Below are 15,813 nucleotides of genomic sequence, written 5' to 3' on the forward strand. Positions count from 1 at the left end.
CTGCACTCTACGTCATGGTGAGGAGAATGAGGATCTTGGCAGGTTTGAGGAGAGGGAGGAGGAAACAGGAGCGCATTTTCAGAGTGCGCATTACACTTTTTGACCAGACTGAGGAGGAAATATTTGAGAAGTACAGGTTGAACTCAGTCATGATACTTGACCTGATAGCTGAGCTACAACCCATACAGCATCGCACAACACATAGGACACATAGCATACCCACCCATGTGTAGGTATTATGCTCCCTCCTCCTGCTTGCCTCACGGAGCTATCAAGGGGTCATAGCAGCAGCTGGAGGGGTCTCACAGAGTACCCTCTCCAGATTTTTCAATGCATTTATCAACGCCATGCTGAGCAGGATACACCTGTACATCCGATTCCCCCACACCCCACATGAAATACAGCAATATGTCCACCATCATCCACAGAGTATGTGTACCGAAACCGTAAATACCAACATTCCATGAATATACAGGTGATATGCAATGCCTCCTATATCATAACTGATCTCGTGGCCAGGTACCCAGGGAGCACACATGATTCGGACATCTTTCGCCACAGCAGGATTCACACAAGACTGCTAGCTGGGGAGTTTGGTGAAGGATATCTACTAGGTATTGACCCTCTGAACACTGGCGCATTGATGGAGTGCTGATGTCAGATGGCTCAGTTACTCATTATACCCTCTGTTCCTTCCAGGAGACAGTGCCTACGCAGTGCGCACCTACATGATGACGCCCTACCTCAATCCTACAACACCTGCTGAACGGAGATACAATGCAGAACACAGGGCAACACGCAATGTGGTGGAGCGCACCTTTGGGCTGCTAAAGAGTCGCTTCCGGTGCCTCCACAAAAGTGGAGGGGCACTACAGTACAGCCCAGAGACAACAGGTAGAATAGTGGCTACTTGTGCACTCTTGCACAATATAGCTACCACCAGGGGCATACCTGTGGAAATATCTGATTCACACTCTGATGAGGATGATGATCCCATACCCCCCCAACAGCCAGCAGACAGGACCAGTGCAGCAGATGCCAGGCAAAGGCGTGCTGACATCACGCACAACCTTTTCAGATGTAAGTATGAACAACACAAATCCACTTACATTTGTACTTGTAGTAAGTAAATTTATTACCTTAATGTCAGGTAATATCAATTTCACTAGTAGCAACAATAAGTAAATGAAACAATAAACAAAAGCAGATAACAGAATTTCACTATTCCTTCATAGTTTCCTGTATGGCACAAACATTAACAGCCCCCTGTGGCCAATGCTCTCATTTCCTCTGGCCACACAAGCCACTCTAGTGCGCAGTTGCCTCACTGGCACCTCTAGCATCAGTTGTGGGCACAGCTATGCTGCTGAGGCTAGATGTGTCCTCAGTGTCCCCCAGTCCCTGTTCAATAGGTGTGGCGGAGCGGTTACCCATCATATTGTCTATCACATTTGTGAGCTGCACCAGTCCTTGTGCCACATCCCTACTGCTGTGCGCTGCCTCCACCTGTGCGGCCACAGCACGCCGCAATATGAGGGCTGTTGAATTCTGCCAGCCGATTGACAGAGCGACAAAGACCGCCAAACATCCCCATAAAACGTCTCTCCTGCCTGCGGTGGCTAACTCTGTTGTGGCGCAGCTCATGACACAGTTCCCTCACTGCACTAGTCAGCTCCCTGGTGTTCTCCAATGCTTGGATCTGTCCCTCATGCAGTTTATTGAGGTCCCCATTGAGGCACTCCAGCTGGCGATGCAGCCACCCCCATGTTTGTGTTGTGTGCCTGCATCTGCCTTTTGTAAAGCAGAGATTTTTTTGTTTTGCAGGTGCTGCGTTCTCGCAAATTGCTTTTCGGTATTTGGGCCTCGCAAACCACAAATAGCGATTTTTAAGAAATTCCGATTCGCAATATTGATTCATGGCCTATTACGACTCGAAAATAGTGATTTCTTAAAAATCGCTATTTGCAATTCTCAAAGCCCTATCATGATACATATGGCCCTAAATCCTGTATAATATGAAGGGATTTAGATTTCGGCAGATGGGATACCCGTCAACATTGTGACGGAGTAACCCATCTGCTTAGTTCTAAATTAGACCCTTGGACTTTAAAGGTCCATAATGTGGCAGTTTACTCTGTCCTTTCTCCTTGCAAGGAATTAGTAGAAGTGTATCCCTGGCCACTGTTTTTGGGGAGGGGAGAATGGGGGGTTAGGTTCAACTACTTTGATCCATAAAGGAGGGGTACCTTGAATCCTGCCAAAGTTGTTGGGATGGGTGCAGTTGTGGAGACTTTGGATCATTCCCATTTTTTACCTTCAAGACCCTTGCCTCAATGATAATCTGGATCCAGTGATTGAAAGCCTTTCCCCACTGGAGAGGAATGGCACTGTGCAGATGGCACAAAGGAGGGCAGAAGCTGCCCAGGGAAGGCCATGGACTTCCTTTGGCCCCTGGTGGAAAAAAACTTAATTATTCTTTCATGTTAAACTTCACTTCTTTGAATGCCTTGGGCTGAGTAGCGTCCTGCTAGGGGTTTGGAGAAAAGGGAGCCTTTCCTTTCAAGTAGTAAATAGTAAAAAAAAGAAACTGAATGGCCTTCCCCAGCTGAGTCAGAGGAGGTGGTCTCTGCAGAACCTCTTGATGGCACTCAGCAGTTTGCTGGTGATCATGTCCGTTTTAAACTGGTGCAGGAGATCGAGTACTTCTTGAGTCCTTGGTTTTAGGCTTGAAAATGTAAGCTAAATTTGCATGTTAATGTGTAGACTGCAATCCATGGCCCTGATGCTACGAGTAATATGGTTCCAGGGCAGAAAACGTTTCTGCTCAGTAGCCTTTTTTGCCGACATCAAGGTAAAAACCTATACTGCTTATAGTCTGGTAGCAAGATGGTGTACTGGTTAGACTCGTGCCACAGGTGTACTTCATATACAACCACAATGCTTTTGGAATTTGAGGTAGAAACCGCTTGACTGGAGTATTTTCCCCGACATGTTTTGAAATATGTATCCATCTTGTCCATCTTAAAAAATGTGCTCGGAAGTTCCTGGAAACATTAATTATCCAGAGACTTTGATAATGTTGGTTTGGAGAATGGTTTTGTGTAAAATTCCTGAGCTTCTTTGAGGATGCAAAGGCTTCTGTGGAGCAGCTGTTGCCACCACCAGAACATAATGGCCCCTATTTTCTAGCAGGAGCAAGGACCAAAATAGATATCACTTCCAAAGCCATGACCATACAGTAACTACATGGCAGGGCCTGTTCGGTGCAAGTCTTCATGCATTATGGCAGTGGCTTGAAATGCGGAGTGCTAGTAGAGATGGGGGTTGGAGCCAAAGTGAGTGTCTCAGAGCTGCTGTGAAGTCGACAAGAGATTACACTGACTCTGGAGGCACATGGAGTGAATTGTTATCCTTGCTCTTAAAAGACGGGGATGGAGGACTGCACAGAGACAATGACTGATCTGAATCCCAGTGGAACATTGAGTGTGTCTGGGAGACATTTGAAATCTAATGTTTCAGCTCCTCCTGGTCCGATTAATCAGATATGCTTGAATGTCCACCATAGAGTTCAACTTCCCTGAGAGGAGAATCAAAAACAACCCAGAAGAGACTGGTGTGTGGGCCTCCAATTTACTGGTGCATGACCACCCCTCACATTTAGAGATCCTCATCTGAAGGCTAATGATCTCGCTGAACGTCAACCATTTTTATTTTTTCCACTCACAAATTGTCTTTTTAAGAATACTCACAAAATGGGGGTTTGTTTCTCAATTACAAAAAATCTGTGGCCTTAAGGTGCAAGAAGATACCTTCCTGTGCAGGGAACCGTTGATGGATTTTTCTGGCCAGGACTGGCATGCCTCGAAGGGTAGGTCAGGCCATGGAAATACAGTGATGGTCCCTGCACCCTATGTGGGACAGAACAACCCTCTCTGTGAACTGATGGCCCTGTGGCAGATGAACCATCAACGGTTTACACTGATGGATCTGTCTGAGGCTCAGTTGGTGTAATTACAGGGATTCAGCCAACTCTATTTAGAGTGGGGGAACCCGGAGTTTGGCACAGCAGGAGCCAATTTCTACATCCTCAGGTGAACAGCTGGTGCCAAATATGACTTCTAAGAGTCCTTTGATTGTCATGGAACGTCATGGATCATCACAGGTGCTTGTACCCACACCTGTCCTCCTCAGGTCCTGTGCATTACTGGCTTCCCCTTTTATCTCCTGCTTGGGGCACTACCACTGAGGATTTAATTTGCGTTCTGTGACTTGACACATGCCACCCAAGGTTGTGACGTCACATGTGTGCTGCCAGTTCTAACCTCGTCATCTTTTCCGGTTCATCCTGTTTTTATCACGTAATTCCTCAAGCCCTATAACGAACACAGTAGACATGATTCACCTCCTCCTCCAGTAGGTGTGGATGGCCATGTGGAATATGAGGTGAAAGTCATTTCGGACTCCAGGCACTTCAGAGAATGTACTTAGTAAACTGGAAAGGATACAGCTCAAAATAGGTCATAGCAGACAGCTAGGTATGTCCATGCTCCATGTCTGGTTTACCTAATCCACTTACATCACCTAGACAAACCGTGGCATGTTGCTCCCATTCCTATTAACTTCTGATCCTGGGCATTATTGGCCGGTGTTTCAATCCCTGGCTCTGGGCATTGCCATTCAGAATGTTATCCATGTTGTGTGCCTGTACCCATGCTGCATACGATTCTGTCCGTCACATAAGTGCTGCCCAGTTGTTACCGCATCACCAATCATGTCCCCATGAAGGCACCCCTGTACCTGTGACTGTATGCCTCATACGATGTGATTATCATATCTACTGCAGGATTTGTGGATCTTCCATAATGATTCAGGTTTTGAGGACCAACTACAGGATTTGAGGATTCAACAGCATATAATAGCCTCACCCATGGCATGGCTGGGTGCTTGGCTTTCCACTCTGTTGATAAGAGGAAGCCACTGCATGGGCTCTGCTCTTCACCTGTGTTCCTCTGCTTGGGCTCAACTCTTTACCTATACTCCTGGCTCTCCAGTCAAGATTATCTTGAGAATATCTACTCACGCATTTTCTGTTTTGGGCTCTTCTTGAAATTTCTTCTGCAGCATCACCTCAAAGACACTCTTTTAATCCTTTATAGTTTTCCATTTCTTGTCTGTCTTCAGAGGTCTCAGGTGAGAGAAAGTTAGGGAAGAGTTACATCTTACGTGTTTGGAGTATGGGTCTCCTGTACTGTCACCTGCACACGTGTACTAGGATTCTGTCATGCCCTCAAACTTGTGCTGTAACTACGATCTCTTGGGCAATTGTAGTTGTAGATGCAGATTCTGTGTGAACCTTTGTTTCTGGTAAGGGCATTGCCACTCAGGATGTCATCCACGCTGCATGACTGAACATTGATGCTCAAGATTCTGGCTGTCACGTGTGCTGTTCAGATGTTACCCCTATCACTAGCACAATCAACCATGTCCCTGTGCAGGAACCCCACAGATGTGACTATATGCCCCATTTGACCTACTGTAGGATTCAAGGATCCCACAGCCTATAAAAGAGTCACTCACATTTTTTCCTAGCATCTCTCTCAAATTGTGGAGCATTTATAGCTGCTAACAGACATTTAAAAAAAGACCAGTCTCATGAAGATTGTTGTGGCTCTAGCAAGATAAAGACACTGTGCCATCAATATTTTGATTGTTTAGCACAGTGCATCAGTTAGTAGAGTAAATCCTGGGCATGTGTCAGTTCCTGTAGAATGTTAACATTCATACAAAATCAATCTAAATAAAGAACTGTGTATTTTCAGTTAATGTAAAAACAGAGAGTAACTGTAATCTGGTGTTATGTTCAGTAAAAAGCTGTCACTCATGGGAAGCTGTAGAAAATCCAATAGAACCTCTATCTGATGAAACAAGCTAGTTGACTACAAACCCCTTCCTCTCCTTCACTTTCAGCATGGAGCATGGACTTAGACATATTTGGCACTGCTGATGGGTGCAGCAACATTCAGATCTACAGGTTAGATGTGAATTCAGTCTGACATTGATTGCACCAGGGAGACTCCTGTTCCTACAAGATATAATTTGACAGGGAAAGCGATGTAGTCATACAGTTCTTGGTATGGTACACCCTAGTTATCTTGTGACCTCCCAACAAGACCACTGTGGTTGTCTGGCATGAGAAGTGAGTCCAGCTGTGGCTGGTTCCACTTGCTGCACTGTGTCTTCTAGGGTCTCCTGTTGTTCGGGAACGGGGCCAAGTGATGCTTCTAAAAACTGCAAGAGACAGGCCTTCTGTACATTGTCTTAAAACAGATGTTGTCACTGACTGGATGGGCACATCCCTCTTGACTACTCCTGGCATAGCGCAGGAGTCAGGTATAAAAGGAACCAGGGCCTGGACTAGCCTAGTTAGTCTGGGACTGTGACAGAAACTACTCACATGAGTGGTTTCTGTCCAGTGGAATCACCGGCATGGGAGTGAACTGAGGCTTGCTCCCCTGACCCACATGCAGAGAGGCAGCAGGTTGGGACCTCAGCACAAACAAGAGGAACTAACTTGACCAGATGGTGCAACTGGTTCTTTGAAGCAGATTAGTCATTGGTTCTAGCATGGCCACTGGCTCTTGCCACTTTTCTCCTATAGTGTGGTCCTCTTGTACCAGGGAAAAAGGCAGTTATTGAACAGCTGGCCGCCAAACAGTTGCCATGGCTCTCAAGCTAGATGAACTGAGGATGATTACTGACAAGGGAGATAATGCTGCTGTGATCATTTTGGATCTGTCTACAGGGTTCGATAGAGTAGACAATGATATTCTGGACAAACGTCTTGGAAATAGGGGAGACTGTGCGAACTACTTCTTTTTATTTTTTAAATTCTGGTGCTATTCATTTATGGTTTCTCTGAATCATTCTAATCAGCAGAAAGTTAAATATGGAGTATCACAGGGCTCTTTCCTGACACTTACACTGTTTAACATCTATTTACGATCTCAGCTACTACATCTTGACAAATTATTTGGGTGTTCAATTGTTTTCTAAGCTGAAGTCACCAAACAGATTTATAGACTGGAGTAAAGAGCATCACGCTCTGCTGGTGACATGACTGAGCATTTGGGCCCATAATTATACTTTTTTTGTGCCGCGTTTGCGTCACTTTTTGACACAAAAGCAGCGCAAACGTACAAAATACAATTATATTTTGTTGGTTTGCGCAGTTTTTGCATAAAAATATTTCTCACATGCAGCGCAAAAAAAGTATTAATATGGACCTTGGTCTGCAGTACAGTCATGGATGTCAAGGAATTTTCTACAGCTCAAGAATAAGCTTTTGCTATTGGGTAAACTGGTGACCAGATGGAATAATACCATCTGGCCTAGATCTCTAAGTTCTTCTCTCATTCACATGAGTATAAATTCAATATTTGGGCGTTCTGTTTGATGATCATCTTTGAATGGCTCATCAGATTAAATCAGTTTCATCACAGTTTTCTTTAACTAAAGATGCTGGGGAAATATCATCCTTCCTGATCAAAACACATGCATTTGCAAGTTGTCTCTGGAACTGTTGGGGCTAAAGTAGATTATTGTAATTTACTTAATTTAGGTTCATAAAAATCTTCCTTAACAGCTTTGCAAAGATTCCAGAATATGGCGATCAGATCGGTGTGCATGTTAAAAAATGTGATCATGTTCTTCAAGCAAGACCTAGCCTTCGTTGGCTTTCTGTTGAGCACAGGGCTACCTATGTTTAACCACTTTGTGGAATGTTTAATATCTCTGTGAGCTGTAAAAATCTCCCATAGTCGATCAATTCCAGCCCCATGAGCCACAGATAGATCTTCGTTCCATCTCCCAACTACTATTTGTAGTGTCTAACATTAAACAGACAGGAATGGGAGGCAGAGCTTTATCCAACTTGGGTTGCTTACTTTGAAACAGACTGCCAATTGGGATTAAATCAATTCGATTTTATATGACATTTTGGAAGGCCTTAAAAACATACTTAATTCCTTAGGTAAGGTTGGCTTTCCTTGCTGCTACTGTTTTAGCTTATACTGGCATTGGTGCTAAGATGCCTTTTAAGGTGAATATTTGTGTTCTATAATTGTTTATCTCTCCTGTGCCATTCTATTCTATTCCACAGCAGAAAAGATGCTTTGAGATGTGCATGATGGCCAAAACCCTAAACCTAAATTCCTGACGTTTCTCCCTAATAAAAACAGCAATGTGGAATTTGTGCACCTTTACTCTGCATGCAAGCCATGTGGTTCTGAAGGGATGCAAACCGACTGTGGCGCACAGAGCCCAGAGGAGCACCAAGTAACCGTTTCCCAGAAAAGTAACACAGAGTTAATACAAAGTGTATGACTTAAGGCCTTATTTAGGTATTGGCAGACATGTTACTCTATCAGAATGGTGACGGATATCATGTCCGCAAAAATGTAAATCCCACAGCATATAATAGGAAATCTCTGAGCAGGAAGGAAGCATATTTTTTAACTACACTGTTTGGTCATAAATAGAGGAACGCCAAAGTTTCATATATGTGAAGGTACTGGGGGCCATATTTATACTTTTCGACGCACAACTGCGCCAACGCAGTTGTGCGTCAAAAAAGTTAACGCCGGCTAACACCATTCTGAAGCGCCATGCGGGCGCCGTATTTATTCAATGACGTTAGCCGGCGTTAGCCGGCGGAGCTGCCTGGTGTGCGTGAAAAAAAATGACTTATACCAGGCAGCGCCGGCGTAGGGGAAAATGGAGTTTGGGCGTCAAAGAATGGGGCAAGTCAGGCTGAGGCAAAATTTTCGCCTCAACCCGATTTGCGCCATTTTTTTTTACTCCCAACCCCCATTGAAATTACTCCTGTCTTAGCAAAGACAGGAGTCATGCCCCCTTGCCCAATGGCCATGCCCAGGGGACTTATGTCCCCTGGGCATGGTCATTGGGCATAGTGGCATGTAGGAGGGCACAAATCAGGCCCCCCTATGCCACAAAAAAAAATAAAAAATACTTACCAGCACTTACCTTAATGTCCCAGGGGTGGGTCCCTCCATCCTTGGGCGTCCTCCTGGGGTGGGCAAGGGTGGCAGGGGGTGTCCCTGGGGGCATGGGAGGGCACCTCTGGGCTCCTTCCGAGCCCACAGGTCCCTTAACGCCTGCCCTGACCAGGCGCTAAAAAACGACGCAAAAGCGGCTGGATGTCATTTTTTTTTACCCGCCCACTCCCGGGCGTCATTTTTGCCCGGGAGTATAAATACGGCGCACATACCTCGGAGTCATTTTTTAGACGGGAGCGCCTACCTTGCATATCATTAACGCAAGGAAGGTGTCCACGCTAAAAAATGACGCAAACTCCATGAACTTTGGCGCTAGATGCGTCTAACGCCAAAGTATAAATATGGAGTTCGTTTTGCGTCGAATTTGCGTCATAAAAAACTACGCAAATCCGGCGCAAACAGAGTATAAATATGGCCCTGGGATGGGGAAGATAGGGCACACATGCAGGATACCAGTGAGCAAAGATAGGAATTAACATTTTTTAAGTAGCTTCTCGTCCGAAACTTTATGGCAGATTACACCTAACTGAAAAAGTCCAAGGCCTGGTCTTATTTTGTTTTCGGCAAGCCTCCAGGAAATAGGTTGGCAATTAAATAGAACGCACAAGCATCTTTTGTAGGAAGAGTAATACCAAAATACCAAACAAAAGAATAAGAAAACACAGAATTGTGTTAACCTGCACAGGAATATACTGCAACACATTAGACTTAAGCAAGCTAAAATTGACGCTCTATTATCTGGTTTCAAAAGTGCGCGTTTTGACTTTTAACGAAAGGAACGCTGTAGCTATCTATCACCAATAGTTTATTAGTTAATTAAAACCGTAAACATTACATACCATACATAAATACGTCATCAGTAAAATCCAAATCCTGGAAGGAAAATGAAATCTCTGCAAATTACAAGGACACAACAGCCGCAAAAGGTAGTGCATTATTAGAAAGGTACCTAGAGTAAATGCACAGGTCCCCACTGCCATGAATACAAAGACCTATTTCATTTAAAACCAATACATGAAGACATGTGACGTGCTAAGGTGTCACATGCGTTTAAAATGCTACGGACCCACATACGTGCATTTCATAATTTAAATATCTTATTGAGCGGTTAGTTGCACGCCAATGAAATTAAACCTCCAAAAAGAAAACAAATGCCTAAAACAGATAAAAAGCTCCTCACTACTAAAAATACCGGGACCTGATGTGTTTAATACGGTGCGTGTAGACGCATCAAATGTTAAGGTGACACATAATCTGCATAAGGCGCAAGCAATGCTTAGCCTTGCTAGAGAGCTGTGTTCCAAAAGGAGGAGGAAGAAGCTCATATGTTCCCTAACATCTTCGGGGTCCCGGTTTTACCCAGCAGACTTCTTAGGCTGGATCGAGGGGACCCCTTTAACAAGGTCCTTTAAGACGTTTAAGACTTGTGTCTGAGGCGTGCAATCCACCCTCCAGAGAAAAATAAACACAAGCATTTTCAATGCAACGGGGCTCGAGTTAGAGCCATTAGCGTTGTAAAGAAAAAAAAAGCAGCGCGATCGCACTTTATAAAATGCAGCCCGATCGCGATACGTGGAAAATAAACAGATAAAGTAGTCCGGACAGCATGCTGAAAACATCGAGCCTCGTATGTTTTTAGTAGTTTACCGGTGCTGTGTAGGTGAGCTAAACACTGGAAAAGGCATGACGCATGCGTGCCTTTCACAAATGAAAGCAAACGGATTTTAAAAGGCAAGCCCACAAACCAATGTAAGTGACTGACATGACATGGGCGTGGTTAAAAATCCAAAGAGAGATTACAGAATGGGACGGAGCATTTTGAGCTTGCCCATAACAAGCACCAGTGACTACGATCAATTGATCATCTGCTCAGAACTCTTCCAGACATTAGTCTCTGAGTTAAATACATCTAAGAAGGATTCTGGGAAACCAAAAGCCCAGTGGGCAAACGCGAGATTAGATATAGCCAATCATTCTTTACAGACAGAGCCGGAAAGAACTTATAAACAAGGTCTGGGAGAAAATGAGATTGTTTAGGAAACCAATAACCAAATTAAAACTGGAGCCTGAATAAAAAATTAAGGGTTCATATAAATGGAGAGGAGAGAATGTGCTACATGGAGTGTGCGGTAGTGAGCATTAGCATCGATGGAGATGGTGGTTGTGCGTGCTGGACCAATACAGTGAGATACATCGTATGTCTAATGCCATGCTGACAGAAAATCTATGCTATGCTTCATGCTTGTGCTTGTCCTCACATCAGCACATCAGTGCTCTCCCATTTATAGGCTCAATTCCAACTTAGTAAAACTGAGTACATGGAGGAGTGCACTTCAGCTGCTGGCATGAGTGTGAGGGGAAAGCAAGAGGCAGCTCGAATGAACAAACTCATAACCCTGTCCTGCTTTTCTCTCCTACTGCTTTCTTGCTGATAATTAAATTTGTTTGATGGCTTTCTAAATGAGTAAAGTGGTAAAAGTGGGAAATTGGCAGCAAGGAGAATTGGAAGAAGGCAGAAGAAGCCAAACGTTTGCCCTGTTACAACAATGCAGCAAGTGATCTGCGAGTGTGTTGCCCCCAGCACCCTGTACACCAGTCTGACCCCACACACATTTGTCATCCTCACCACAGATTATACTTCTATAAAAGTAAACAGACCTTGTACAGCTAGATGCCCCAAAATTCAGGGGCTAAAAGTCAAGAGTGTATCAAATGTAGTACCAAAGTGTTTTGCTGTAAGTAAGTGAGTAAGTGAGAGCCTTGTAAAATCCCCAGAAGCCACCTCTACACCACATGGCCGACAATATGGGATAGAAGAAGCTGCCTAATCTGTTTAAACTCAAGAAGCAGACAAGAACACATATGTGGCGTTTCGTCCCCAGCAGCCGCCAGCTTGCAAGTCATTCTGGAGAAAAGAAGATGGCAAATTAGAGTGCCCTTTGAGACTAGTAGATGTGACTTCAGTACAAGAGACTGGACAAGCGCCTCCTTACACGTTGCAGCCTCTCCACTGAAGATGTAAGACTTCCAATCATCTGTGTTATCCGAGCAATGTCTTCAGGAGACAAAATAAGTTCAGGACTGAGAAACAGGATCCTTCCCTCTCAGATATGTAGCGGAGACTTTTAAAAGTTACACTGGCTCATCCTGGCACACCAGCAAAAGGGATGATAAGGAAACGCAAAAACGAAGTTAAAGTCTGGGGATAGCTTCTTGGCACATGAAGGGCACTCTGTGGAGGAACGATTCAAAATTGAAGAGAGAGGACAATTGTTGTCTGTCCTTTTATGACCAAGAGTATACTCTCCTTGGTCAACCCCCCTAAATCTTAAATAAGATGACAGAATCCAAAGGTGGACCTAAAGGAGGGAGAAACTTCACTGACTGTTGGATGCTTAGGACCTCATTATTCTGCACTTGAGAAAGTCCAGAAACTTTGAATCCTGCTGAGCAATGGCAACTATGTGTACCAGCCAAAACCCCAAAGTCGTCAAATCAACACCCTCAAACAAAGACAAAGACAAAGACAAAAATAATTTTGTACAAAAATAACTTGCAGAGCCTGCATGTGTTTATATAGGAATCACATTATCCCTTAACAACCATTATTGTAACAAACCATCAAATTGCAAGTCCCAGCCTATGGACAAAACAGGCTTATGCATCCCGATGTATCCTGAAACAGGATCAATAACAAACAACAATATAAATCTAAACATTGGTAATACTGACAAGCTCCTGACACAAGAATAAAGGGACGCATACAAAAATAAGGTTAGTGTCTGGCTTGAGGGCAAAATGAGCCCTGATGCGATCAAAACTCGTGACTTGAGAACAATCCATGGAGTCAAGCTCAAGGAATAGTCAGCAACTACTAAATCTATTGTGGTGACTTATAGAAATGAGTCCTTACCTCAGTAGATAAGGAAAAACATAGACCTAGATTTGAAAAGCCCCAACATGAATACTGTTCTGGATCCCCGCCTTCTACCTCTTATCAAGGGAGAGTAGAAAAGAAGGCAGAAGTGGGCAAACTTAACAACATGTTAAAATGAATAAATAAGAAACACACACCTCTCATGTCACATTGACGTTTTAGACACTTAGGGGCATATTTATACTCCGTTTGCGCCGAATGTGCGTCAAAATTTTTGACGCACAATCAGCGCAAACGTTGCCCCATATTTAAACCCTGACGCCCGAGCCTGTGGACGATAAAAATCCGCAATATGCGCCATTTTCTGGATGCGGCAACCCGCTCTGCGTTAATGGTATGCAGGGTAGGCGTTCCCGTCCAAAAAACGACGCACACAGCCGTGCGTCGTATTTATGCTTCCGGGCAAAAATGACTCTCGGCCGGGAGGCGGAGCAAAAAAATGGCGCAAAGCCCGATGTGCGTCAAAATTTCATGCCTGGGTCAGGGCAGGCGTTAAAATGGGGCAAACACACCTGTATTTAATCAGAACACACAGAACAAACAACAGAGCAGCAGAGCAGCAGAGCAGCAACAGGGAGACATGGAGGTGATTTTTATCCAGCGTGCACATAGACGCAGAGCCCTGCAGCAACAACAGCAGCTACAACAACAACAGCAGAGACCCCAAAGGCAGCGCAGAAGGCAGGAGAGGATATTCCGCCCAAGAACAACCCTGCATGGCCTCAGGGAACACGACATCATACAGAGGTACCGGTTGAACTGGCAGGCCATTCAGCAGCTCCTGAGAAATATTGAACAGCAGTTGGCCCCCACTTTGGTGACACCCCACACCATCCCAACAGAAACAAAGCTGCTTGCCGTACTTCACCTGCTGGCAAGTGGCTCGTTTCAAACAACTGGTGCCCTGGTTGGTGGAATATCACAACCATCATTCTCCGCATTTCTGCCAAAAGTACTGGATGCCATCATTCGCCTGACACCCCTCCACATCTGCTTCCCTAACACACTGCAGAAGCAGCAGGAAACAAAACAGAGGTTCTACGCCATCAGTGGCTTCCCACACGTCCTTGGTGCAATCGACTGCACACACGTACGCCTTGTGCCACCTGCTGCAACAGAACACCTCTACCGCAACAGGAAGCACACACATTCAATCAACGTGCAGGCCATAGTCGATCACCAAGGATTGATCAGCAACATTGTGGCTAAATATCCTGGGAGTGTACATGACGCATTCATCTTCCGTCACTCTACCATCAACCAACACTTCCAGGATGGACGGTATGGCAATGGACTACTTGTTGGTAAGTACAAAAATCCAACTTATATATACACTGCACAGCAACCCTCTAGGACACACCACAATAGCAACACCTAGCCAGGAACACACTGAGGTCCTCACATCACTAGCCATGTTTCTGAAGTCACCATTGAATCTGTCACACATTGGAATTTACTGTACAGCTTAATGTGAAGACATTAATGAGTGTGGTTGCCTAAATGTCATCTTGCAAATTGTAAGTGTCACAATAACCTGTACATTAATACATTGCATAAGTCTAAAGGTATGGGATGTCCAGGGTACTTTCATATGAACGTGTTAACTACACTTTCATTTTTAACTCTGCATGGAACTATCATCTCACCCCCAGTGAAGACACACGGACACCTGTATCACAAGTCACAATGCTAGGGAGGGCACACTGTACTGAAAATCCAAAAACATACTGCTGACAAACGGTTAGCTAACAAACACTTGCTCAGCCAAGGAAAAAACTCAATGCAAAAGTTTTAGCCTACAAGTATAGGTTGTCACATTAGTACACAAAAGAGTCACAGACAACACAAGACAACTACTGCCATCAAAGGTCTGTACAAGAGTGCCTCCTACATCTACATGATCCCATTCTGTGTTTTTCTTTCAGCTGATCAGGGGTATGGCATCCAGCCTTGGCTAATGACACCATTTGGGAACACGACTACTGCTGCAGAGCGGGCATACAACGACGCCCAGAAGAGGACACGCAGCATTGTTGAGCGGACCTTTGGGATCCTCAAGTCAAGGTTCCGCTGCCTTGACAACACAGGAGGTAGCCTACTATATTCCCCAGAGATGGTCCGTAGGATCATACTCACTTGTGCCATATTGCACAATATTTGTGTAAAAAGGAACATTCCCCTCCTCGAACCAGACCCAGACATGCCTGAAGACGACGAAGAGGAGGATGCTGGCCTGCAACAGGAGGGGGACCAACCAAACACGGCTGCTGGAGTGCGTAGGCGCCAACAGATTGTAAATAATTTATTTTCATAATTTCTTATATCACCATTTATTGCACAATTGTAAATAAACACAGATAACAAACGCCACATCATGGTTTGGCCTATTCATTTCTGCCCACCTTTAGTTTGAAATTGCTGAAGAAGAATGTCGTCTCATTGAGCAATAATGACATAACACTCATCACACAAAAAATATACACCACAAATGTCTGCACAGAGGCTATGATGTTTTGTCGCGTGGGCTCTCATTATTCTAAATGAGACTACTGGATTTCTAGGCAGCAGGATCGATAACGGTGTGGGGGACTGAGTCTGACCCACGTGTAAAGAACTCTGTCACCCTAAATCCGTTTTTTGCTCCGGCTAACTAGCAGTGCCTCATTTCTCCCATGTGGAAGGAATGATTCGGCAGCCGAGCGCATGACATCTTTGGAACTTCTCAGGGAAGTCGTGGTTACTCAGATCCAAACCAACTCTCTTATTTCCAATATGATCTCATATACAAATGACAAAGACAGT

This window comes from Pleurodeles waltl, chromosome 1_1 (genome assembly GCF_031143425.1).
Source record: "Pleurodeles waltl isolate 20211129_DDA chromosome 1_1, aPleWal1.hap1.20221129, whole genome shotgun sequence".
NCBI lineage: Eukaryota > Metazoa > Chordata > Amphibia > Caudata > Salamandridae > Pleurodeles > Pleurodeles waltl.